The following is a 23,598-nucleotide window of genomic DNA, read 5'->3' as shown; positions in this document are numbered from 1 at the left end:
CACTTCCTATTGCTATCATAGGGGATATTTACATTCCCTGAGCAAACAATAAAAAAAATGAAAAGAACAGTTTAAAAATATAATAAAAAAGCAAAATAAATAATAAAAAAAAACAAAAAAAACACCCCTGTCCCCCCGTGCTCACGCGCAAAGGCGAACGCAAGCATTGGTCTGGTGTCATATGTAAACAGCATTACACCATGCATGTGAGGTATCACCGTGAAGGTCAAATTGAGGGCAGTAATTTTAGCAGTAGACCTCCTCTGTAAATCTAAAATGGTAACCTGTAAAGGCTTTTAAAAATGTATGTAGTTTGTTGCCGTTGTGCGCAATTTTAAAGCATGTCGTGTTTGGTATCCATGTACTTTGCAAATGAGATCCTCTTTTTTTATGTCATCAAACATTTGGGTAATATAGTGTGTTTTAGTGCATTAAAAAAGTGTGTTTTTTCCAAAGAAATTGTGTTTGAAAAATCGCTGCACAAATACTGTGTGAAAAAAAAATTGCAACACCCACCATTTTAATCTGTAGGGCCTTTGCTTTAAAATATATATATAATGTTTGGGGGTTCAAAGTAATTTTCTTGCAAAAAATAATATTTTTTCATGTAAACAAAAAGTAGCAGAAAGGGCTTTGTCTTCAAGTGGTTAGAAGAGTGGGTGATGTGTGATATAAGCTTCTAAATCTTGTGCATAAAATGCCAGGATAGTTCAAAACCCCTCAAATGACCCCTTTTTGGAAAGTAGGCAGGTTGAGTCCATGGAATATTTTATATTTAGCCACAAGTTTTGGGAAAATTACACTTTTTTTTTTGCACAAAGTTGTCACTTAATGATATATTGTTCAAACGTGGCATGGTTATATGTGGAATTACACCGCAAAATAAATTCTGCTGCTTCTCCTAAGTATGGGGATACCTCATGTGTGAGACTTTTTGGGAGCCTTTAGGATTTCCAAGGGTGTAAATTTTTGATTTCACTCCTCACTACCTACCACAGTTTTGAAGGCCATAAAGTGCAAGATAGCACAAACCCCCCCCCCCCCCCCCAAATGACCCCATTTTGGAAAGTAGACACCACAAGCTATTTAATGAGAGGCATGTTGAGTTCATTGAATATTTTATATTTTGCCACAAGTTGCGGGAAAATGAAAAAAAAAATTTTTTTGCACAAAGTTGTCACTAAATGATTTATTGCTCAAACATGCCATGGGCATATGTGAAATTACACCCCAAAATACATTCTGCTGCTTCTCCTGAGTATGGGACTTTTTGAGAGCCTAGCCGTGTACAGGACCCGAAAACCAATCACCGCCTTCAGGCTTTCTAAGGGCGAAAAATGGTGATTTCACTTCCTCACTACCTATCACAGTTTTGGAGGCCCTTAAATGTCAAGATAGCAAAAAATTCACACAAATTACTCCATTTTGGAAAGAAGACACTTCAAGCTTTTTGCTGAGAGGCATGTTGTGTCCATGGAATATTTGATATTTTGCCACCAGTTTTGGGAAAATTTAAAAAAATTTTTTTTTCTTACACAAAGTTGTCACTAAATGATATATTGTTCTAACATGGCATGGTTATATGTGGAATTACCCCCTAAAATACATTCTGCTGCTTCTCCTGTGTACGTGGATACCACATTTGTGAGACTTTTTGGGAGCCTAGCCGCGTACAGGACCCCAAAAACCAAGCACCGCCTTCAGGCTTTCTAAAGGCGTAACATTGTGATTTTACTCCTCACTACCTATCCCAGTTACAGAGGCCCTGAAATATCCAGATAGCAACCCCCCCCCCCCAAATGACCCAATTTTGGAAAGTAGACACCCCAAGGTATTTGCTAACAGGCATGGTGAGTATTTTGCAGATCTCATTTATTTTTGAAAATGAAGAAAGAAAATAATTTTTTTTTTCTTTTTTCAATTTTTAAAACTTTGTGACAAAAAGCGAGATCTGCAAAATACTCAACATGCCTCTCAGCAAATAGCTTGGGGTGTCTACTTTCCAAAATGGGGTCTTTTTTTGGGGGGGGGGTTGTGCTATCTGGGCATTTCATGGCCTCCAAAACTGTGATAGGCAATGAGGAGTGAAATCAAAAATGTACGCCCTTAGAAAGCCCGAAGGCGGTGTTTGGTTTTCGGGGTCCTGTACACGGCTAGGCTCCCAAAAAGTCTCACACATGTGGTATCCCCATACTCAGGAGAAGCAGCAGAATGTATTTTGGGGTGTAATTTCACATATGCTCATGGCATATGTATGTGACAACTTTGTGACAACTTAGTGACAACTTTGTGGCAAAGTAATAAAAAATTCCATGGACTCAACATGCCTATCAGCAAATAGCTTGGGGTGTCTACTTTCCAAAATGGGGTAATTTGGGGAGGGGGGGTGCTATCTTGGCATTTTATGACCTTCATAACTGTGATAGGTAGTGAGGAGTGAAATGAAAAATTTACACCCTTATGCCGCATACACACGAGCGAAATGTCTGACAGAAAAAGTCAGACGGAAGCTTTTCATCGTATATTCCGATCGTGTGTATGCCTCATCAGACTTTTTTTTTTAGAAAATTCTGACGGACCTAGAAATAGAACATGTTCTAAATATTTCTGACGGAACCAATTCCTATCGGGAAAACCGCTCGTCTGTATGCTGTTCCGACGGACCAAAAACGACGCATGCTCTGAAGCAAGTATGAGACGGAAGCTATTGGCTATTGAACTTCCTTTTTCTAGTCCCGTCGTTTGTGTTGTACGTTACTGCGTTCTTGACGGTCGGACTTTGGTTTGACCGTGTGTAGGCAGGACCACTTGAATGGAATTCCATCGGAGTTCCGTCGGAGAAACCTTCAGAGTTTATTCCAACGCCAAAACCGGTCGTGTGCACAGGGCATATGAATTCCTTTTGCGCAAACCAATAAATATACGCTTATTGACATTTTTTTTTACTGTAAACAAGTAAAGGCGCAAAAAGGTTGGGCATTCCTATGTTCCCATTATGTAGATGACAAGAGGTAATTATGACTAATAAAGTCCATAAAAAGTCTATGTGGGCAAACAGACTCAGTTAAAAATTCAAAGTCCACACAGATGGCTGCCTTCCTGGAAGAGCTGAACCTAAGCCCCAAAAATCTGCAGAAAAAACACAAGGAGAGGAGGCGCCTCTAAGTGCAGTATTTAAAACCAGATTTAATAAAAAAACTCTGTGCAGAACACTCACATTTAGTAGAATAACATAAAGCGTGTAATACAGTTAAAATCCAGGGAGAGGGGGGTCCGTCAGATCCATCACAACAACGCTGGGTCCTGCTGTGTGTACGGCTATACTTGAACACCGCTGAAGCCGGCCGCGGTGACGAAATTCCAAAGCGAGGCCTGAGACGCTGATGGAAGGCAGGCGCGGAGCTGTGACATCACTGGAATGCGACGCGTTTCATGAGCGTACGGGCTACGATGTCACGGTAGCCGCGCTCCTTCATCAAAGCTGTAATGAGTGGAGACCAATAGCCGACAACGCCAGACAAGCTCAGTTTTCAGGTCTGCAATAGATAGGGAAGTCCGAATAGCTAGACCTATGATCAGTGTTGGGGTCACAAGCCAAGGTCGGTGCAGGAGGCAGTAAGCAGTAAGCAGGATCAGACCACAATAATATGGTCGACCATATTATTGTGGTCTGATCCTGCTTACTGCTTGAGCGATGTCTATTGCTGTTGGAAACTACTTTGGCTTGTGACCGGACTACAAAACTCTCCTCCTGCACCGACCTTGGCTTGTGACCCCAACACTGATCATAGGTCTAGCTATTCGGACTTCCTTATCTATTGCAGACCTGAAAACTGAGCTTGTCTGGCGTTGTCGGCTATTGGTCTCCACTCATTACAGCTTTGATGAAGGAGCGCGGCTACCGTGACATCGTAGCCCGTACGCTCATGAAACGCGTCGCATTCCAGTGACGTCACAGCTCCGCGCCTGCCTTCCATCAGCGTCCCAGGCCTCGCTTTGGAATTTCGTCACCGCGGCTGGCTTCAGCGGTGTTCAAGCATAGCCGTACACACAGCAGGACCCAGCGTTGTTGTGATGGATCTGACGGACCCCCCTCTCCCTGGATTTTAACTGTATTACACGCTTTATGTTATTCTACTAAATGTGAGTGTTCTGCACAGAGTTTTTTTATTAAATCTGGTTTTAAATACTGCACTTAGAGGCGCCTCCTCTCCTTGTGTTTTTTCTGCACATTTTTTTTTACCAAAGACATGTTGCTGAATACATTTTGGCCTAAATGTATGACTAAAATTGAGTTTATTACATTTTTTTTATAACAAAAAGTAGAAAATATCATTTTTTTTCTAAATTTCTTTTTCTGTTTATATGGCAAATAATAAAAATCACAGAGGCAATCAAATACCATCAAAAGAAAGATCTATTTGTGGGGAAAAAAAAGGACGCACATTTTGTTTGGGTACAGCATTGCATGACCGCGCAATTGCCAGTTAAAACAGTGCAGTGCCAAATTGTAAAAAGTGCTCCGGTCATCGAGCAGTCAAATCCTCCGGGGCTGAAGTGTTTAAGGAATCCTCAGTAATACTCAGCTATGAGCTATACATTACCACTTTACAATATGGAGGAGGCAATGTTATATTTTTTATCTTGTTAATATAGACTGTACCCCCCATTTGGGCACATACATTTATGAACATGAGCTAATACCCTTGTTTTTCTTTTTTTTCTTCACTGCAGTTGTCATGGTTGTGTGTGTTTTTTAATAATTGGCCAATTATGATTTTATTAGATACATAGTGGGTTTTGTATCGTTTAGATATTTGTATTAAATGAAAATATTTTCTACATTACTATATGTGTCAGATCACTAATGGTTTTACACTGGACTCTTCACAAGTCTGTCATGTCCTGAAGTTTCTGCAGGCAGGGCTTGATTTTAGGTCTATGTGCAGGTATGATATAGGCCCACATTCAGCAGCATACAGTGGGCATGAAACATTTAATTAAACTGTTCTTCAAGCTGCAATTTGGTTGAAATTTCCCTAAGGGATTGTTGTTCCCGAAGTGGGATCTCCCATTGGTGTTGGACTTTTTTTGACATCAGATGCCTTCAAAGTGGCCCCCCCCGTGTTACCTCTCGCTGAAAACTACTTTCCTGATGGCAATTATATGAGCCAGAAGAGTATCGGTATTAGCAGCCTTGGGGTTTGAAGAACCCTTTCTCATGTTATTTCCCAGACAGGATGGTACTCATGCCGATGCTCGAATTTGTTCTTAAAGTGGCCTTCAGAATCCATATTACACAAGAAGTTGTCCTTCCTACATCCCTCTTGGGGAGTACCCAAGAAGTTAGCTCATTGGACGTGGGCCAATCCTTTTCACCGACTCTGGCAACCACAGCTACCCCCAAGATGGCGACGCCGCGGGTCAGACCGTCCAGCACCTCTGATGGCCCTAAGAAGCTGCCCACACAAGTGACTATCACAGGTGAGCCCCTCTCTCAAGCATCCTACCTGACATCTCCCATTCTGTCACCAGAGCTGCTGCGTGTAGAGAGCTGCTGCATGTAGACTTCCCTACAGGCTCCACTATCTCTCAGGCTTCAGGGGCATAGCATGAGGGGGGCATCAGGGACTTGCTGGCAGAGCTGCCCACACAGCAAGATATCCAGACAATGGCTGCATCCATAGTCTCTGCTCTGTCTAGGGAGATACATGACATCAAGCAGCAGATGGACACAGTGTAGGAGCGGGTAGCTACCTTGGAGTCCTCCAAGTTTACAGTTGACACACGGTTAGAGGCCCTGGAGGCGCATCAGGCCACATATCGCCATCACCTCATAAACATTCGGCTTAAAATTGATGACAGGGAAAATAGAAACAGGAGAAATAACCTCCGTCTTTGGGGTATACAAGAGGCAACTATGGGGGCTTGACCTGCGTGCAACAGTGATGGCCATCCTTAACCAGCTCCTAGATGAGGCAACTACAGCGGATCTTGAGCTGGACCGGGTCCATCGGGTGCAAGGCCCCCGGCCTACCCCTTCAGCTGCAGCTTCCTTCCCTCCATCTAAGGACGTTCTGTGCAGGGTGCACTTCTATGGCATTAAGGAAGACATTCTACGTAAAGCATGGATTCAAGGGCCTATTGACTTTGATGGCGCAGTTGTGCGGGTCTACCTTGATATTTCTTGACAGAGCCGTATGATGCGGGGCATGTATCGCCCCTTACTGAAACTCATCCGGGACACAAGGGGGCTACCTATGGGTGGGGTCATCCTTTCCACCTCATTGTCCAGAAGCAAGGTTCCTCTTTCTACCTACGCTCCACCTGAACAGCTTCAAACACTGTTTCAATTCCTTGATAGGCCGCCACATGTACCTGATTGACTGCAATCACTTCTACAGTTTGTGTTTACAAAAGTTTTATTTGGAAGTTTAAGTAAAAAATACAAAGGATAGTCAGGTTATAAAATATATATATATATAACTTTAACATATAGTGACAAGTGGAAAAGAGGTATGATGACGAGTCAGGTACATATATGTAGCAATAGTCATACATTTTTGCAGGTTCACATGTAATTTCACATTAATATCAGTTAAGTTGTATTCCAGTAAGACCATTTCTTTTTATGAATGTGTGTTGAGTCGTTGAGAGTGTGGTATATCCATTCAGAAATCTTAAGTGATTCCATTCTCGTGGTGACTTGTTGCCACGGTAAATTGTTTGTCTTCCAGTTGTATGCAATCATCCAATGGATAGAACTGCACAATGAGTGGAATAATCTCATGCATGGTGTGGGAATATTTGGTATTTTTGCATATAAGAGACATATTTGGGGGGTGGGTGTAATTTTTTGTTGGGAAGAGCATTCAATAAGGTCAATGGCTTTGAGCCAAATTTGTTTGATATGTTTGCATTCCCAGAAAGTGTGTAAAAGGGTACCCGGTTCTGAACATCCCCTAAAACAATTTGGGGAGACAGAAGGGTAATATGTATGAAGTTTAGAGGGGGTTAGATACCATCTAGAGAATAATTTAAATAGGGTTTCTCTGAAAGAGATGGCTTTATTACATTTACGGAGATTTTCAGACATGGAGGACCACTCCTCAACACTGAATGAAGTCGCCATGTCCGACTCCCATTTGAGCATCGGTGTTGATTTGTCTGGAACTTCAAAATTATTGCGGTAATGGTAGACTCTTGAAATGAGACCTCTATCACTGGATAAAGGGATGCAGATATGTTCAAATGTAGTGTTGATATGAGATGTTGTGAGTGCAAAAAATTTTTCATAAAAGGATTTAATAAGATGGTAGTTATGAAGCTCAGAGGCCGGTAGACCATGGGTGGATTGTAAAGATAAAAATGGGGAAAACTCCCATTTTAATTGAAGGGATCTGAGGGTGGTTAAGTTCTTATTGAGCCATAGGGAGAAGGAGGGCCTATTACTATAGGCGTTGGGGAATCTGGGGTCTCCCAAAAAGGAAGCTAAGGGAGGAGTTTTAGAGGAGAGTTTGAAAGTGTCTTTGTATTTGTTCCATAGTTGTAAGGATTGAGCAACTATGATGTTATATTTAAGAAGTATTTTGTAAGATGTGATGTTAGACCATAGTATTCCTTGTAAATGTAATGGGAGAATAGAGATGGATTCAAATTTTTTCCATGGGGTTACCTGGGAGGGGGTGAACCATTGAGTGAGTTGGGTTAATCTGGCTGCTAAAAAATATAGCCAGATGTTGGGGAGGCCAAAGCCTCCTGATGTTTGAGGTCTGTGCATAAGAGCATAACTGCATCTAGGTTATTTTCCGGCCCAAATGAATTTGTTTATAATTCTTTGGATATATAATAATTTAGATTTTGGGACATTTATAGGAAGTGCTCGAAAATAATATAGAAGTTTAGGGAGGATTGTCATTTTAACAGCACATATCCTTCCTAGAAAGGATATGTGGAAAGAAGACCAGGAAGTGAGGAGGGAGGTGATCTGAGAGAATAATGGAGTGTAGTTAGATTTATATAGAAGGTTATGTATAGGGGTTATGTTGACACCAAGATATCTAAATGATATGGTACACCTTATGAATGGAAAATTGTTAGACAATAGATTTTGAGTATTTTGGTTGTAGTTGATTGGTAGGGCTGAGCATTTATTGGTATTAATTTTAAGGCCTGAGAGGGAATGAAAGGAGTTAAGTTCTTTAAGGAGAGAGGGAATTGATATATTGGGGTTCTGTGAGGAATATAAGAGCGTCATCCGCGTATAGGCTAATTTTGAATTCGTTATTACCCTTTATATCCATGTTGTTTCTGATTTTTTGGGCTAAAGGTTCAATAGCGAGGGCAAATAATAGAGGTGATAAGGGACAGCCTTGTCTGGTTCCTCTACTAAGGGGGAAGAATTCTGAGTTATGACCAGGAATTTTGATTCTAGTGTGGGGGGCATGGTATAATGCATTGAAGCCCTGTAGAAATTTGTCGGAAATCCCATATTTAGGCAGTAAGTAGTTAAGATAGGACCAGCTGACGCTGTCAAAAGCCTTGTGGATATCTAAGCTGAGAAGGCATAATTGTCTAGAATGTAGATTTGCATCTTGTACTATGTTCGTTACTAGTCTGATATTATCAACAATCTGGCGATTCGGGATAAAGCCAGTTTGATCAATGTGGATTAAATTTGTAATAACTGTAGCCAGTCTATCAGAAAGAAGTCTACCGAAAATTTTTAAATCATTATTAAGAACCGATATAGGGTGGTAATTTTGGGGAAGGGAGTGGTCTTTGAATGGTTTAGGAATAAGTGAGAGGTTGGCAAGGAGCATCTCGTCTGGGAAGTGACCGCCATTAAGAATATGGTTGAAGAGATTTTTTAGGTGAGGGATTAAAAGAGGGGCAAATTTTTTATAATATGAGGAAGAGAAGCCGTCGGGGCCAGGTGCCGTGGATGTCTTGAGTGATTTAATTATTTTTAATATTTTTGTTTCTGTACAGGGGGCATTAAGGTGTTCTATTTGTTGTAGGTTAAGATGGGGTAGAGGGATATCATCTAGCCAGGATTTAGAGGTATTGTCAAGAGGTGGCTGTGGGCTGGAAAGTAAGTCCTTATAAAAGGTAGAGAATATTTTAAGAACTCCATGAGGATGGGTGATCATGTTACCAGAATGATCTCTAAGTTTATAAGTATGTGGAGGTTTGTGTTCCTGGTTTAGTTTTTTTGGCAAACATAGTTGATGGGGAATTACTCTGTAATAGGAATTTGGCTTTCGAGAATCTAAGGGATTTTTCTGTGTTAGCTGACAATATAAGATCTAAAGCTCTACGTTTTTCTTGAATCTGTTTAGTGAGATTTTGTGATGGGTTGTGCTGTATTTTATTATATAAGAGATTTAAATCTCTGGTTAATCTTTTGATATTAATAAGTCTTTCTTTATTTTTGTTTGCAGTAAGGCTAATTAAATGACCACGTAATACCGCTTTGTGGGCGACCCAAAATGTAGTTGTAGGGGTTTCATCGTTTACATTTTCAGTAAAGTAGTTATCAATATGTGTTGTGATAGACTGTGTTGTCATGGAGTCAGTTAAGATTGAGTTATTTAATCTCCAATTGTAAGGGGAGGGTGAAAGGCCTATGTGAGAAGTTTCAAATGAAGTGATATCATGATCTGACCAAGGGCAGGCATGAATATTTGCTTTGGAGGAGTTGGCAAGAAGTATTGGGGTACAGAATATGTAGTCAAGTCTAGTATATACATCATGTGGATGTGAGTAATGTGTATATGATCTGATACCAATATTATGGGCCCTCCAAGAGTCAATGAGTTGAAGTTTGTTTATAGATCTATTTAGGGATTTGGAGAAGGCTTTGGAAGAAGGGGATACTTTACTTCTGTCTAAGGCTGGGTGTGATGTATGATTGAAATCACCACCAAGGATGATGTGGGGGGAGCTATATCTGTTTAGTGTTTCAAAAAAGTTGGAGAAAAAAGTGGATTGTGATTCATTAGGTGCGTAGATTGAGGCTATGGTAATAGCTTTGTTATTTAATAGTCCTTTAATGATAATGTATCTACTGTCTGGATCCTTGTATAAGTTTTGTGTGTCTAGGACAATAGTATTGCGAATAAAGATAGCGACTCCACGTGTTTTGTTCTGAAAAGTGGTATAATAAAATTGATTATAAGTTTTGTCAAAGTAATTTGGGTGGTTGGAGTCAGCAAAATGTGTTTCCTGCAAGAGTATAATATCAGCCCCTAATCTTTTGTAATGTTGAAAGGCTTTTTTTCTTTTATGTGGAGAGTTAAAACCCTGAGTGTTATGGGATAAGACTTTCAAAACCATTGGTCATATTTTGTTGGGATATCTTTGGGTAAAAATCTCCGTCTTAATAAAATAAATTGAGGTGTATATGGAGAGCTTGTTTGTGTGTGCAAAGGGTAGAATCTCTTTAGTTTCAAGGGTATGAGGAGGAAATGGTGTCATAACTAGTACATCATACCTTAAAGTCAAAATGTTATAACCTTGAGAACATTGATATTGTTTTGAACAGACTATTTGAAAAGTTTCGAATGGACTTCCAGATTTTACTGAATTTTTTGCATTGGCCATATAGGCAAAATTTTTATGTAAGAAAAGAAAACATAGTATAAACCAAGGGACAAGAAAATTCTTGTCACTAAAATATAAACAAAAATGTCCTAAACCTGCATACGCAGTCGAACGCAAAATCCACCAAAAGAGGGATAGCGCGGTCGACCACATGAGCAGGCGGGGGGAACAATCCAGTGACGGCGGACATAACAGGCAACTTAAACAAATTATTGTTGAAATGAGAGCAATATATACCAGGGGGGCCTAAAGAAAAAGAAAGGTCAAACATGGCCCAAAAAACAAGTGTTAAGAAGAGAATAATATTTGTAATAGCAACCACATCTATTTCTATTAAAGTAGAGAAAATATCCTTGTTATCTAAAAGTAGTATATCTGATCATTGTATATATATTGTTATTAGGAACAAACAATATAGGCAACAATATAATTATTAGAGTAGGGGAAGTGAGGAAGGAGGAGGGTAAATGAATGGGGGTGGAAGGGGAGTGCGATAGAAAGGAGGGGGGGAAGCAAAAAAAAAAAACATTTTTTCTCTTCTTTTCTTCTTTCTTCCTTTCCCTTTGTCTTCTTCTTCCGGAGGATCAAGAGCAGAAAAAGTTTTGGTGATAGTTCAGACTAATGTGGAAACATGAAGAGGTTGCTAAACTAGTAAAAATCATTTCGAATGCTGTGGGAGAACTGTAGATATGATGCTGATTTGAGTTCCGTAGAAAGATACGGCAAAGTTAGTGAATAACCTTAATCTAATTCTCTTAATGTAAGTGTTGAAAAAGGCGCAACTAGATGTTAGGTGGCTTGATCTTGAAATGGTTGGTGCCATCTTCTTTGCTCCATGGTATTGCGTCTTGAAGACGGAGTAGACCAGATGGGAGAGGGTCTTGGGGTAGAGGGAAATCGATTTGGGGGTTCCGGTTCGAGCAGACCCAATTTAACCAGCAGTTCTTTCCCTTCAATAATGTTGTATACTGTGTATGTTGAGCCATTATATGGGATTGTAAGTTTAAATGGGAATCCCCATCTGTATTTAATTCTTGCGGCTTGTAGAATGTTAGTGACCTCCTTCATCCTGCGTCTTCTGTCTAAGGTGGCAGGTGAAATATCAGGGTATACTTGCAGCTTTTTACCATCAAGTGCAATATTTGGGGAGTTTCTTGATGCACGCATGATGTCTTCTTTTACCAGAAAACCTTTCATGCGCATGATGATATCTCTGGGTGGTTTATCAGGTGGAGGTTTGGGGCGTAAGGCTCTTTGAATTCTGTCACATGTAAAAGCTGATAGTGGTTTATCTGGCAAAAGGTTGTGGAATATCTTGGAAACAGTGGGCATAAGATCTGTAACAGTCTCTGGGACACCACGCAGTCTGATATTATGGCGTCTGTTTCTGTTGTCTAAGTCCTCAACTTGTGCCTGCATGAAGGCAAAACTATCAGCTAATGTCTCATAATCCTTTCTCAGGTCATTATGAGCAAGTGAGAGTTCATCGTGCTTGGTTTCCAAAATGTCAGTGCGACTACCTATGCTGGCAATCTCTTGAGATAATGCAGTGGTAGATTTGTGAACTTCACTTTCAATTTTGTCAACCAGTTTGTCAAAAATGGTTGTAAGGCTAGCATCCAGATCTGCTTTAGATAGGGGAGAAGTGTACTCACAGTTCCCATTGCTGAGAGAGGGATTGAATGGACTGGATTGCAGTTGTTTCCCTGAGGCTGCATGTGAGCTGGCGCCGGCCCCATCTTGGGACATCTTCCTGCTCTGTCTGCCTGCAGCGTCCAGGAGAAAGTGGGTAAGATTGTGTTGGGGGCAGCGAATGTGCCCGGATCTTCTTGCCGGCATGCACGGGTATGTTACCCAGGTGTGGGTGATGTTTCCGCCATGGAACGAGCGCTCTGGGCCTGGATTATCAGCCTGTGTTGTCCGGGTCAGACGGAGCTCTTGCTACTTGCGTCCGTCCCGCATCGCGCCGCGCATGTGCCCCCCACTTCTACAGTTTGATCCTCCTGGCCCACCTTCTCCAAGACTGCAGAGCCCGATCCCGTGTGTCCAGAGCAATGAACCACCCAGACACACACCAGCCACCCTAGAAAACTAAAATACTGAGGGTACCCCATTGCTGTGTTCCTTGGCAGTGAAATCTGTCTTCTCACCAGTTGGTAGTTGCAGTTCAATGTGTAGCAATGATGTATCGATCCATTCTCCTAGACCCTGATCTCACTAATGGGTTGTTGTGGGTTTTGGTTATTTTTTTTTTCATGCCATTTCTGGGTTCTGGATCCACCCTTCCATACATACACCACCATTTAGTGAGGTGGTTGCCCAGGAACAAACACAACGGAACTACCATTAAATACCCATAAACAGTTGCTCTCTATCTACTTATTCCGCAGGGCCTCCCGGGACTCTTGCTGACTCACTTATGCCTTGTGTTGATTGCTCATGTTCAGTGTTAGTGCCTTTTTATGTATCACTGTTTGTCCGCTGGTGGGTTCCCCGCCTCAGAAACCGTCCATTTCCTCATCCCTCTTTGACAGGTGTGACCGGAGAAAGTCTCAGGGTCAATAGATGATTGAATTATTTTTTGGCGCTGCTGGGGCGTGGAACTCAATTAGTGGACTCCTTATTGTTGCTGGGTTCTCGCCAAAGGTGTGGGATAATTAGATCGGTCTGGTGGCCTCTTTACTGGGCCTCCTGGTGGTGGCATGGGCGGGCTCCCGGGGCCCCCTTTACCGTCTGACTACAGGAGCCCCACCTCACTGGGGGGTACATGATCTTATGCATTGCCTATATGCATTTGATTTTCTATTTCCCAGTTTTGGTCCCATTGGGGTCAGGCGGACCAGCCTGAGTTCACTGCCTGGGGGCCAGGGTTTATGTTCATCGGCTGGACATCAGCTAATTTTCAGTTGCAGTGATCTATATTGCCTATATATGTGTATGTCTGTTTTTGCAGACGTAATTACAGTTGTCGGAGGTCCATTCTCTGCATGTCTCTCCCCTGGGCTAAGTGGCCCCCTCTGTTCTATCACCGGGTTGATGGGCATATATTTCTGTTTCATTGATTTATTTTCATGCTCTTTTAAGCGGTGTATGTGATTTCTTACCTATGTTGCAGTTCTCTGGTACATGCACCTCTGCTGTTTCACCTCCTGACCTTACCACCACCCCAGTTAGGGTCTCCCCCTGCAGAGTGATTTGTGCTCTGTGAGGGGATTAGGTACATGTTACCTTTAGAACACTTCCTCTTTTTATTACCTTTCTTCCCCCTCTCTCTCTATCTGTCCTCTTCCTCTTGTGTGATTGTTCCCTCTTGCTCTCCTTTCCTCCTCCTTTTCCGCTCCCCCTCCTGGGTTCCATTCTCGCCTCCTTTTGGTAGCTATACCTGAACACCAGAATGGCATTGGGCACCATTAAATTCACCTCTTTCAATGTCAGGGGTCTTGGTGTCTCTGAAAAGCACTCCAGACTCCTAACGGACCTGAAAAAAAGCAAGTCGCAAGTGGTCTTCCTCCAAGAAATTCATTTAAAGCTCAACCATGTCCCTTGTCTTTCAAACAGAGCCTTCCCTACAGCTTACTACAGTCCTTCCCCAATTCCAAAATCAAAGGGGGTGAGCATCTTGCTGGTGAACACGGCGCCCTGGTCATTGTCCGCAATACAACAGGATCCAATGGGCCGTTTCCTTTTTGTAAAGGGAAAAATCAGTGAATTAATGTTTACTCTGGCCAATGTATATTTCCCTAATGTGGATCATCTCCTCTTCTTACGAAGCTTGATACCTGCTCTTTTGGAGTTTCAGAAGGGAACCTTGATCATCAAGGGAGATCTAAACTTTGCCATTGACTCAACCTTGGATGCCTCTAGGGGTGTGTCTCATCTTTCATATTCCCACCTTAAACACCTAAAGGCAGAACTCCACCTTCTACAACTTATCGACCCTTGGCGTCTTTTACATCCACGCATGGGGGACTACTCCTTTTTCTCCTCAGCACATCAAACCTATTTCTGCTTGGACTATCTCCCAATTGCACATAGAGAGCTCCCTTGGGTTCAATTGGCCCATATTGGAGACATTCTTCTGTCAGACCATGCTCCCGTACACCTCACCTTACAAATGGGCAAATACAGTTCGGAGTCCTCCATCCTGGAATCTCAATAAGGCTCTTCTCCAATCCCCCGAAGTCTGTTAAACATTGTAAGCTGCCCTCTCTGGATATTTTTCCCTAAACGAGAATTCAGTGGATAACCCATTTGTGGTCTGGGATGCCCACAAGCCAGTAAATAGGGGCACTTTGATCAAGATAGGAGCTCGTTTGAAGCGGGAAAGGACAGTCCAGGTCCACCCTACTTGCCCGTCTTTGTTGCCTTGAAATTGCTCACAAAGCCAGGATTGCCCGTTCGGTACATTGCGAGCTATTTAAGACCCGTGAAGACCAACTCTCTCCTTTTTCATGAAACAAAACAGAAATTGGCATGGTCCCATCGTACTATGTACGAATTTTCAAACAAACCTGACACCCTCCTAGCAAAGGTGCTCCATGGCCCTCATACCCTAACCTATATCCCACATATCACCTCATCTTCAGGGGAAAAACTGTCTACATTGGATGCTATGGCTGCTGAATTTCATTCCTTCTTCAGTGGTTTATACAACCTAGACCCAACATCTTCCCCAGAAACCTCTTTAGGTCTTCCTGCAAACATTTGCACTTACATTGCATCTTCTGGCATGCCCTCATTTTCCTCCTCTGTATGCGAACAATTAGAGTCTCCTATCACAGAGGATGAACTATGTAAGGCTCTCGCTCAGTCCAAACCAAAAAAGGCACCAGGGCCCGACTGTCTGAATGCCGTTTACTACAAGACATTCTGTACTTTACTCATGCCACGCTTGGTTAAAGCTCTCAACTCTCTGGTGGAGGGGAAGTCTATGCCAGTAGATTTTTCTATATTTTTCTTATTTTCCTGATCCCCAGACAAAGCATTCGACAGGGTCCACTGGTCCTTCATACGAGCGACCATGGAACATATTGGCCTTGGGACCTCCATGCTTAGCTGGCTTTCTGCTCTCTACCCACGACCTTCTGTCAATGAGACAAGGTCTGATTTCTTGGACATATGGAACGGGACAAGGCAGGGCTGCCCCCTCTCTCCCCTGATATTTATACTGACCTTGGAACCCTTCCTCTGCACGGTCCGTGATGATCCTAACAGCAGCGTTGGCTGATGACCTGATCTTTTTTCTTACAGACCCACTCACCTCTCTACCAAACCTCCTAAAGGCTTTACAGGTGTATGAGACTTTGTCCTATTTCAAAATTAATTTTGGGAAATACTCTGCCCTTAACATCTCTGCGGACCCTGGCATGATCCGGAGCCTCTGGCCTTCTTTTACCTTCCAGTGAGCATCAATGGCGATTAAATACTTAGGCACCAACATAACTTCTGATTCATCCAAACTATATGAATCCAATTTTTAGCCAATTCTTATCAAACTGAAGGAGGACCTGGTGCACTGGCATTCTTTACCGTGACATCTTTTGACCATTGCAATGCCCTCAAAATGACAGCGCTACCTCGGATCCTCTTTCTACTGCAAGCCCTTCCCATATGGCTTCCGCCGCTTTTCTTTCGCACTAATGGCTCACAGTTCAGGAAATTTGCCTGGTCACATTAGAAACCACGCCAGACGCTGCAGAGACTATCGCTACCGAAGGCCTCAGGGGGCCTCGCAGATATTCACATATATTATAGGGCCGTACCTCTCAACAGGATTGTTGATTGGCATTGCCATGGGGAGGCCAAGCTCTGGGTCTCTGATGAATTGGAAGACTCTCGGGGTACGGCTTTGAGTTGGCCTTGGATATCTTCCCCCATAGCTAGAGAGCTGTGCGTGCATCCTACCTTGGGCAGTACTTTACAGGTCGCTCTGGAAACATTTCAAAACTCTTTAATTTCTCCACGTCCCTCGCCCATGATTCCCATTTCAGGTAATCCCAAATGTATTCCCGGTCTTAAGGGTGGGCAATTTTGTCATCTTAAAGCTCAGGGCTATACTCACTTGACGGACTTCCTCACGTCAACAGGGACCTCAATTTCCTCCGACCAAGCCCATTTTATTGACTCTCCTCTGGACTTTTGGGGTGGCCTTCAACTGTGCTTTATTCTCTGATTTTGTTCCCATACACCAGGTATCTTTCGCCCGCTCACTTGTTTTGAATCACTATGTCACAGAGGGGAACTGATACATCATTCCCTCTCCTTGCTATATTCCTCCCTGATTCACCCTGGAGAGGAACATGTCCCTCCATTTCTCACTAAATGGGAAACCGATCTGGCTCAGAGTTTTACTCCTGCCCAAAGACTAAAGAATCTCCATTTTGCTCAAAAGTCATCCATTTCCATGTGGGTACAGGAGACTAGTTATAAGATTCTTACTCAATGGTACAGGGTCCCCACCCAACTTCATTGTATGTTCCCCCAGGTCCCAGACTCCTGTTGGTGTTGTGGCGCGGTGGGTGGGACTATGATACACATTTTTTGGGAATGTCCTAAAATGCAACAGTTTTGGCAAGATGTAACCACTATCATTAAACAATTTACGGCTGTCGATCTGTATGCTAACTCTGCGGTCTGTTTATTGCATTTGACGAAACAACCTATTAAAAAATATAAATCTTCTCTCACAATGCAACTCCTAAACGCCACATTCCGCTTCGCTAGAGAAATGCTGACCCCCCTACGAAGGCTCTGTGGTTCGGTAAAGTCAACAACATATGAGACATGGTGTAGATCACAGCCACAATGCGTAACACGGAAGAGTTGTGTACGAAAACATTGAGGCCGTGGAATTATTTTGTGTATACCGATGCCCACCTCAACAAGCTCTCCACCTCCCAGTGAACTTTCTAATGCCTTGCCTTACCCAGGGAGAGGGATGACTGAGTGACCTTTCCGTCTTCCCCTAGCCCCCCTTGTTTATTAATTTTTTATCTCCTTGTCGGTGTTCTTTTTCCTTTGCGTCCCTTCCCCTGGTCCCGTTCGCTCTCCCTTAGCTCTGCTTTCTTTCTCTTTCCTCCCAATTTCATGATACTAGATGAGTGGAACCTTTTTGACCACTCAAGGTCTTTCACTTCCCGACACGCATGACCTCGCCGTGTGTCCCATTTCCTGTTTCACTGCCAATGTTTTAATGTTTGCTCTCCTGACTTGTGGGTGAGTGGTATTAAGTATGCTACAGTCGTGGTATTGGATTACCCTATTAAATACTTCCTCTGGGATTGTTGTCTTGGTGTTTTTTGTCAGCTGTCCATATATTGAAGTTTCTATTGTCGATGTACTAAACTGCATATCTCTATTGAATATGTTTATATATGACTCTTTTATACTACTAAAGGAATTACAAATTTTTTTTTAAATATTACAACAAGACGACTTCTGGCATTAGAAAGTCGGATGTTATTCCAGGTGGAGCGCATAATCATTTCACGGCATCCAACAAGATTATTGCCTCTTGGTTGGTGAAGCTCATCTTCTTGGCCTACAAGTTGAAAGGGTTGGCTGTACCAGGGGTATCACGGCACTCTTCACTAGAAGGGTCTCAACCTTGTAAATGGCAGCATGCCGAGTGTTCACGGAGACGATCTGCTAGGCAGCTACGTGGGCGTCAATATATAAGTTTATGGCTCATTACTGTATAGAAACAGCCTTAATGACAGTTGAATTTGGCAAAGGCATCCTGGCTTCTTTTAGCCAGAAACAGAGTGTGTAGCATTATCCCCTGTGTAGCAAGTTAGTTCCCAGCTGTGCCATGACGGAAAATTGAATGACAAATACTTACTGTAATTTTCCTTTCCTGCCAAGCTCCACATCAGCACGATTCCCACCAAGCTTGGTAGGACTGGTTGCATAACGCCGCAGCTGCAGGTGGGCTCAAATTTGAGAGTTAGTTTGTGGAAGCATGGGGGGCGGGCCCATACCCATCTGTGCTGACATGGAGCTAGTCAAAAAAGGAAAATTACAGTAAGTATATGTCATTAAATTTTCCGTTATCCACCTCATTTGTGTGAGTACAGGAATCAGTTTTATTCCATTTAGTTTTTTTGGATCAGCCTACTGGCTGATTGAGAAAAACTGATCCAAGTATGTCCAACCTTAAAGTGGCTGTTAACCCACTTTGCATAAGTCACATCATCCTCTCTGTTTATTACTGTAAAGTGCTCCATTGTCTGTGTTTTATAAAAAAAAATGCAGCTATATACCGGTTTGCAGAGTGTCGATCAGCACTCATGTGACCCACCGCTTCTCTCGGCGTGACAGCTGCAGCGGGCGGGGTCGAGGATCCCATGCTGACGTCAGTCAGGAGGAGAGAAGGAGAGAGACGGCGGGTCACATGAGCGCCAATTGGCACTCTGTAAATGGGCATATTGCAGCATTATTTTTATAAAACAGACACAGGTGCACTTTACAGTAATAAACAGATAGGATGATGTGAAAAATCAACTTTAATTTGAGCAGCAGAAGGGGCGGAGGCGGGCACAGACACGGAGCTAAAAGGCAGGCAGGGGAGGGGGGAGAGGATGGAGGAGAGCACAGAGGAGGGCAGAGGAGAGAGCAGATGACAGGGGCAAGGAAACTGACCAGGGTGTCATGGCTCAGCAGCCATGATATACTGTGATAAGTTTACATAGGGGAGGGCAGAAACTGGGAGAATCAGCCAGGTATTTTAGGTGATAGAGAGAGAGACAAACCACACAAATTACACAGCACATGCACATGCTTTAAATGGACAGGATCTGTTTTGTTTTTTTTAGGTTAACAAACACTTTAAACTTGGTACACACAGTTCATCTTTTTTTGGCTCAGGGAAAAAGAAAACAAAAAATTCCTGCATCCACATAAGCAAAGTGGATGTAGGAATCCCCTGCTTTGATATTGTATTCTGACAGCAGGATTTCTCCCCTGTCAGAATACAAAGATCAGAGCTGCAGTCGAAAGAGGTTTCTCAGCGTGACCGTTCGACAGAAACCAGTTTAGGCCCCTTTCACACAGGTGTTCCGTTTTCTTCATCCATTCCGTCATGTTTTTTTTATTTTTTTGGAAAATTGGATGTGGACTTAAGTTTTTATATTTGTTGTGTACATCCATCTTTTACATCGGTTTTCTAATGAGTTTCACATTTTTGGAACGCCTAGAGTTTGAATCAGTCGAAAATGTATCTACCGATTCGAATTCTATTTACAAATATATTTCAAGTAGCATAATTACATGTGCAAATATACACTGACCATATAGATATATATTAATATCCTGGATATCCGTGCATCAGTTAAAAACAAGGATTTATGCCAGTCCTGAGTCCACAGGGTGAGGAGTGGAGAGATCCAACTCAGACTAACCACAAAGGGCACCAGACCCAACCCCAAATGGAATGCCACACCATGGGCCAAGAGATATAATACATCTAACAGTATAAAACAATCAGTATCCAAAATTTATTAAAGTATGATATATTATTCTATATAGAACCTATCATATTATCCACCTGGGCCTATAGGATAGAAAGGAGCTAGGTAGAGAGCTCCAGAATATTCAGAAAAATACCCAAAGAGGATACAGGCATAATAATTTCTTTTATTCACCTAAAAAAACACAAAGTTTCATACTAGTGAATTGAAAAAGGGAAAAATATCTACATAACTGCATGCTGTTGACTGGATTTAAAATCAGAACTTACCTAGAAAATACCATCCAAACAGAAGGGAGAGAGCAGATCAGGAAAGAGTCTAAGCAGAACCTCTATTAAAAGGGTCTGCGATGGTTGACAATAAATGAAGATAGCCTGTCTGCAAAGAAATTATTTATTTTGAATCATTGAAATGTGTCTCTCAAATATACAGCACATATCTATTTCATATGGGTAGAACTACAACAGTAGCAATTTCTAAATTTACCTGATCCAATGTTGTATAGCATGTAGGTCTGGATGCTCTGGAGGGCAGCTTATAATGAGCTCCAGAAAGCCACATGTTTTAAAAGGACTAGGGTGGGTGAGGTAGGATGATTGACGGTGTATGCTGTAAAGTCCGGGGAACCAGCTAGATCGCAGGACACAGGCTTTCCAATCAAAGGGAGGTTTATTAACCTTAAATAGCTTCACAGCAGCAAAAACAAAAGAAAACGATTTCAGTCTCACCGACTTGCAGAGTCCAGAACTGCTATCGCAGTTAAACAGTCCTTGGATTTTGTCGCAGGGACCTTCCCCTGCCAAGAGGCTTCCAGGTAGGACACTGCCGCTATACACAAAATCACCATCCACAGTCTCCTCTACACTACTCCACTCTCACCTACAACTTCCTGTCTTGTTTTAAACCCACTTCCTCTGACAGGTGAGTTAACCCTTTTTGTTACCTTAAAGGGGCCCCAGTCCAAACAGAGGGGAAATATAGTGTCCTTCCAGGACCCAGACATGGCATCCTGTACATATCCCCCCCCCGTGCCCCAACGCCAAAGAGGTGGAGGCAACAGTGGATCTAAAACAATGGACTCGGGAGAGGGCATCTGCATTTTGATGTGGTCTCCCGGGCCTATGCTCCACTACAAATTTAAATTCCTGGAGTACCAGGAACCACTGAGTAATCCTGGCATTAGTCCCTTTACCTGGTCTTATCCATGTTAAAGGGGCATGGTCAGAAATCAGCCTAAACTTCCTCCCCAAGAGGTAATATCTAAGGGATTCCAGAACCCACTGAATGGCCAGACACTCTCGTTCAACTATAGCGTAGTTTTTCTCCGCTGGTGTCAACCTCCTACTGAGGAAGACTATCGGGTGCTCCTCGCCATGAACAACCTGTGACAACACCGCTCCCAGTCCTACATCTGAAGCATCAGTCTGGACAATGAACTCTTTTGAAAAATTGGGTGCTACCAGGACAGGGTGTTGGCACAGTGCCGACTTGAGCTCCAAAAAAGCCTTCTCAGCATCTGCATTCCACTCCACCATGACTGATTTCTGACCCTTATTCAGATCCGTCAATGAAGCTGCCAACGTCGCAAAGTTGGGTACAAACCTCCTGTAGTATCCCACTATGCCCAGGAATGCAGGTACCTGCTTTTTTGTGAGGGGACGGGGCCAATTTTGTATAGCCTTTATCTTGCTGACCTGAGGTTTCACCACCCCTCTTCCCACTATATAGCCCAGGTATTTTACCTCCTCCATTCCCAAAGCACATTTTTCAGGGTTTATTGTAAACCCCTCCTTCAAAAGAGAGTCCAGCACTGCCTGGACTTTGGGCAAGTGTAATTCCCAGTCTCTGCTAAAAATGACTATATCGTCCAAGTACACTGTGGCATACTCCCGGTGAGGTCGTAAAATGCTATCCATTGCTCGCTTGAATGTGGCTGGAGCAGTTTGCAATCCAAAAGGCATTCTTTTGTACTGAAAACTCCCCTCTGGTGTAGAAAAAGCAGTTTTCTCTCTAACAGCCTTAGCCAACGGGATTTGCAAATACCCCTTGGTAAGGTCTAATGTAGTGATATAACCTGGCTGGACCTAGTCTCTCAATAAGCTCATCTACCCAGGGCATGGGGTAGGCATCAAATCGTGAAACTTGCAGAATCGCAGAGTCCTGCTGGGCTTCGGTACCAACACAATCGGGCTCGACCACTCACTCTGCGACTCTTTAATAATCTCCAGGTCTAACATTTTCTTCACTTCCTCTGAAACGGCCTTCCTTTGAGCCTCTGGGATGCGGTAGGGCCGGACAAAAACTTTGACTCCTGGTTCTGTGATAATATCATGCTCTATGACACTAGTGAGCCCTGGTAAGTCTGAAAATTTTTCTTTATTTCTCTGCAAGAACTCCTTTGCCTGCTGACTTTGGATTTTAGACAGGGTATTTGCTACTTGGACACTCTCCACCCCAACCCGAGGCTCAAGTCTTGCACTAGCTAGGGAGGTCACCAGTTCCCTGTCTGTCCAGGGCTTTAACAAGTTTACATGATATATCTGATATGGTTTCCTCTTGCCTGGCTGGTGGACCCTATAATTTACCTCTCCCACTTTTTCTACAACTTCAAAGGGGCCTTGCCACCTGGCCAAGAATTTACTTTCCACAGTGGCAATCAACACCACTACTCGATCCCCCACTTGGTAGTGCCTTAATTTAGCAGCCCTATTATAGACCCGTCGCTGAGCCTCCTGGGCTTTTTGCAAATGTTCCTTGACTAGTGGCATCACAGTTCAGATCCTCTCCTGCATTTGGGAGACATATTCAAGAACACTCTTATACTGAATAGGTTCACTTTCCCATTCCTCTTTAACAAAGTCCAGTAGTCCGCGAGGTCTCCGCCCATATACTAACTCAAAGGGCAAAAACCCAGTGGAGGCCTGGGGCACTTCCCGGATAGCAAACAGGAGAGCTGGTAACAGCCAGTCCCAGTCTTTCCCATCCCTTTGTACCACTCTCTTGTGCAAAGACTTAAGGGTCTTATTAAAGCGTTCTACCAACCCATCTGTTTGGGGATGGCAGACCGATGTGCGCAGCTGTTTTATCCGGAACAGCTTGCACACATGGGCCATAGCCCTCGACAAACGGGGTGCCCTGGTCCGTGAGTATTTCCTTGGGAAAACCAGTCCATGTAAACAACTGAAATAATTCCTGGGCAATAGCCTTAGAGGAAGTATTCTGCAGGGGTAGCGCCTCAGGATATCGGGTGGCATAGTCGAGGATCACCAATATGTAGGAGTGACCTCGAGCAGACTTTACCAAGGGACCAACTATATCCATGGCTATCCTCTCGAATGGGACCTCAATTATGGGCAGGGGGACCAAAGGGCTTCGGAAGTGGGTCACCGGAGCGGTCAACTGACAGGTGGGACAAGAGGTACAGTATCTCCTTACCTCTGCTTTCAGACCTGGCCAGTAAAACCGGTCGGTGATCCGTGCCTCCGTCTTTTCGACTCCCAGGTGTCCCCCTAAAACATCGTCATGG

General features: G+C 43.1%; 1 protein-coding gene across 1 annotated transcript in view; it reads right to left on the bottom strand.

Moving 5' to 3' along the window:
• The window catches only part of ZFYVE26 (zinc finger FYVE-type containing 26), a gene marked incomplete in the record, with an annotated part of 1,901,467 nt that overhangs the window by 46,541 nt on the left and 1,831,328 nt on the right, over positions 1 to 23,598 (bottom strand).

Source organism: Aquarana catesbeiana, linkage group LG13 (genome assembly GCF_042186555.1).
Source record: "Aquarana catesbeiana isolate 2022-GZ linkage group LG13, ASM4218655v1, whole genome shotgun sequence".
In the NCBI taxonomy this organism is placed as follows: Eukaryota; Metazoa; Chordata; class Amphibia; order Anura; family Ranidae; genus Aquarana; species Aquarana catesbeiana.
The sequence above is the reverse complement of the archived record's forward strand: the minus strand, read 5'-3'. Positions and strand labels throughout refer to the sequence as shown.